This window comes from Gracilinanus agilis, unplaced genomic scaffold (genome assembly GCF_016433145.1).
Source record: "Gracilinanus agilis isolate LMUSP501 unplaced genomic scaffold, AgileGrace unplaced_scaffold53025, whole genome shotgun sequence".
Classification (NCBI taxonomy): Eukaryota; Metazoa; Chordata; class Mammalia; order Didelphimorphia; family Didelphidae; genus Gracilinanus; species Gracilinanus agilis.
Genome location: NW_025388050.1, coordinates 2,818 through 7,175, shown reverse-complemented (window position 1 = coordinate 7,175; position 4,358 = coordinate 2,818). Strand labels below are relative to the sequence as shown.

The 4,358-nt window shown below is 34.5% G+C and overlaps 1 non-coding gene across 1 annotated transcript; it reads left to right on the top strand.

Moving 5' to 3' along the window:
* The first annotated feature begins 1,013 nt into the window (after positions 1 to 1,013).
* Positions 1,014 to 1,117, top strand: LOC123255843. Its single transcript, XR_006506795.1, has one exon. It is a non-coding gene; the product is annotated as a U6 spliceosomal RNA (small nuclear RNA).
* Positions 1,118 to 4,358: the final 3,241 nt, after the last annotated feature.

The following is a 4,358-nucleotide window of genomic DNA, read 5'->3' as shown; positions in this document are numbered from 1 at the left end:
CTAAGGCTCCTTCCCTTTTGGCCTAATATTATTTGGAGCCTTTGAGACTGAGGTGATCATAGACCACTGTTGTTCTAAAGGTCCTTCCCTGATCATTTGATTATTATTGAATAAATTTGAATTTGTACTCTTAGATTGGAAAGATAACCCATTTGATTTTCCCTTGCATTTCCCAATCATTACTTCCTCTGATATACCTCTTTAATCTTTGTTGGAATAGTTGTAGAGGGAATTGACCTATACTTCCTCCAGTTCTACCATTTTGTTTTGTCTTCCTATTGACCTCCTCTTTTTAGGGCTGAGGAAACTGAGAAAGCGTTAGGTATTTTTGAGGGTCATCTATACCAGCTGTGTTACCTATACTAGTATCTGAGGTAGGATTTAAACTCATTTATGTTTGAGTCCAGTTGCAGAGCTCTATCTGATACATCACATTGTCAATTCAAATTGTAAATAATGGAACAATCAGAAAGTAAAGTCTAGGAATTTTTACACTTATGATGTCAGGATGTAAGCTCTAGTACCAATAGTATATTAATTTGCTTGCCAAATCTCTTATGAGCTTGGGGCCATTTTTATCTTCAGTGTTGTGCTGGTAGTGGAACGTAATAAGAGAATATATTATGAAGAGAAATGAGAACTGTTTTGGTCCCATTAAACTGCAAGCTGTAGAAACTATGGTTGCCAGGATGGAGAGAATTTCAATGGATACTTAATGAAAGAAGATAATTATAAAATAAGTTTTTAGAAAGATTAATTTTTATTTGCCCTTCATACAGTGGGTTTAAACACTACATGTGTAACTGGACCTGACTCATTTTGTAAAAAGGACTTTAACATATCTTTTATTGTTCTTATATTTTATCTGTTTATGTAACACCTCAAAAGCCTCTTCAAAACAATTCTTAAATGAGAGATGATTATGCAAATTTCCATATGTTAAATCTCATGGTGTTGTTGGCTTACCTACCTAAAATGAAATAGTAGGTGCCTTTAAAATACCTTTTCACTGCCTGTTTTAGCAACACGTATACTAAAATTATAAGGATGCAAAGAAGATTAGTATCATTCCTGAAAAAAGGATCAGATTCAAATTAATAAAATATCTCATATTTTTTGCTTTCTCAGAGAGGGTAGGGGGAAGAGGTTAGAGGGAAAGAATTAGTATCATAAAATAAAATTTAACTTAATATAATTTTCAGTTAATATTTCCTTTTATATGAAAAACTGAAGCTTGATAAAAACAAGAGTAGGAGAGAGCTCCCAAAATCCCTTAAAGATAGCACATAATCTCTAGATATTCCTAAAGGTTTTATTGGTCAGCTATAAGGTGGTACAGTGGATAGAGTACTAGCCTTGAAATCAGGAAGACTCATCTTCATGAACTGAAACCCAGCCTCAGACACTTACTAGCTCTGTGGCCACAGGCAAGTCACTTAACCCTGTTTGCCTCAGTTTTTCATATCTAAAATGAATTACAGAAGGAAAATTGCAAACCATTTCAATAACTTTGCCAAGAGAACTCCCAAATGGGGGCACAAAGAATAGGATACAACTAATAACAATAAAAGCATTATAAAAACTCCATTTTTAAAAGAAGTTATAGGAAAAAGAAATCTGACAGGTAGCATAATACATTAGTTCTCAAGCTTTTTGGTCTCAGGCCCCTTTTACACTTCATCTATTAATTTTTTTAATTTTAAAATATTTTCCCATGGTTACATGATTCATTTTTTCTCCTTCCCCCCACCCTGAGCTGACAAGCAATTGCATTGGGTTATAAATATGTTATCAACTGATACCTATTTTCATATTTATACTTCAATTTGATTCAATTCAATAAATATTTATTCAATATCTTTAATGTTCTGGGCACTCAGTAAATATTAGGGATACAAAAAAGACAGGAGCATACAATATACTATGGGAAGACAAAACACAAAAGGAAGCTGAAAGGCAAGAGGTAGGAAGTAAGGAATATCCACAGTTGACACATAATGGACTTTGGAATCAAATCCAAGCTGAGCTTCTGATTGAAAGCAAAGTTCCCTGGAAAGTACAGATCCTGGCCCTCTATAAATGAAAGGGTAAAAATTATTTTTTACTCCCTCCTCCCCAAAAGCTTTTTTATAATGGATATATCTATCAATATTTACAAATTAGGAATGTAAATGTCAATATTATTATGAAAATGGACACTCCATGAAAAAGTCTTGAGGACCATCCAAGACCTCTCAACCACTGCTCTAATGGAAAGGACACAGAATCTGGAGATAGGAGCATGGATTCTCATTCTATCTCTTCCACTTAATAGTTTTGTGACCTTGGACAAGTCAATCATTCTTTCTGTGAGTTATTTTCCTAATCTTTATTTAAGTACCCAATCTAGTTCTAATCATTAATCTGATTCCACTTGATAAATAAGATAAGAAGGTTGGTGGTTCCACACACATATTAGCTTTCATTGTGTTCCACCCCTGACCACTGGTGAAAAATAAGTATTTGACAGGGAGTCAGTAATCATTCTCCCAGGTTTACCCGTTTCTAGGTCAATATAACAACACATTATGGATGAAACATATGGATTATTGTGGATTTATAAAATCAAAGTCAGCTTTTTCAGTTTCTAACTCTGGCAAACTTTTTGCCTAGCTTTGCTGAATTGGCAAAAGGACTTTAGCTGTATATGACCTGTATTTTTGGAAAGGAAATGATAAACATAATAAAGAATACAAATTATTTGGTTATATCCCTATAGCATCTCCCAGATCAGTTACATTAGATTCCTGCCTTTGTCTTCATGTTAGGCTCCTTCCACTAATTTGTCTGGGTCTGCCCCACAGGGTTATCTCCCCCAAAGTTCAAATCACTAGTGCTGTTGATAACCATCTTGAACTTATTCCTTAGTTGAATAAAAAGCTCCTGCTTTGGAGTTTCCTCACTCTTTCAAGGATTCTGAACCCTCGCTGTCATTTGGACACATCTTCCACTCCTCAGTGTCTGCTCCCTTATTCCCATCCCCCTTAAACAAACCCTCAAAGACCCCATTTGCTCCATTCTATCAAATGTCTGTTCTATGGATTGAAAATTTGTTTTCATCTTTAAATTTTTATTGTAATCCTTCTTTCATATTTTTGTATTCACTGAAAGCTGGGTTCTCTATGATGTAGCTTTTCCATGACCTCCTTTTCCAGTAGTGACTGCACTTTCATTCACTGATTGAAGTAGAGAATTTGGAATACTCCTTGCTCCCCATCATCCCTTTCAGACTCTCCCTCTACCTGTATTACTCAGAAACTCTCCTTTTTCAGTTTCAGTCAATCTAAATTTGCTACCTAATCACTGGTAATGAGTGAGTCCAGTTTGACTGAAGCATAAGCTATATTTAAGGAAGCAGTAGAAGGAGAGTTATATTTGCAGAAAATCTTGAACACTAGATTATAATTTGGATTTTATATATAATATTGAGCATCAGGCAACCCTTGAAGAATTTTGAGCAAAAGGGTAACTAGAAGCTATGACACTACCCACAGGAATAAAACAAGAATGGGTCCTAATTTGAAAAAAAATGTCCATTTTATTTGACATAATTCTGTTAATGTTGGGTATATCAATTAGGTAAAAGGTAAAAGAAAAAATAAGGATGTAAGCCTCAATAAGAAAGCTAGGCAGTGCTCTGGCTAGAGTGCTAGATGTGGAGTCAAGAACACGAGTTAAAATCTGTTTTCAGAAATCCTAGCTTTACAACCCTGGGAAAATAATCTAACCTCTCTTTAATTCACTTTCCTCAACTATGAAATGTATATAATACTAGTACTTAGAGGAGTTGTGAGTATCAAATGAAATACTCATAAAGCTCTTAGTATAGTAACTGGCACATAGTAGACACTACTATTACTACTACTACTACTACTACTACTACTACTACTACTACTACTACTACTACTANNACTACTACTACTACTACTACTACTACTACTACTACTACTACTACTACTACTACTACTGAAATAAAATCAGTTTTATTTGCAGATGACAAGATCATATTTTTTGAAACAAAAATTCACAAAAATCATTGACATTTCTAAAGAGCTTTATAAAACTAGGCATACATGATAAAAAGATAAATTCTATCACTGTGGGTGTCCTTCATTCACTTAAGCCCTATCTGAGTCTTCGTGACCCTATTTGTGATTTTCTTAGCAAAGATAATGAAATGATATGTCATTTCCTTCTCCAGCTCATTTTACAGATGAGGAAACTAAAGTTAACAAGGTTAAGTGACTTGCCCAGGGTCACATAACTAGTAAGTGCCTGAGGCCACATTTGAATTCAGAAAGATGAGACTTCTTGACTTC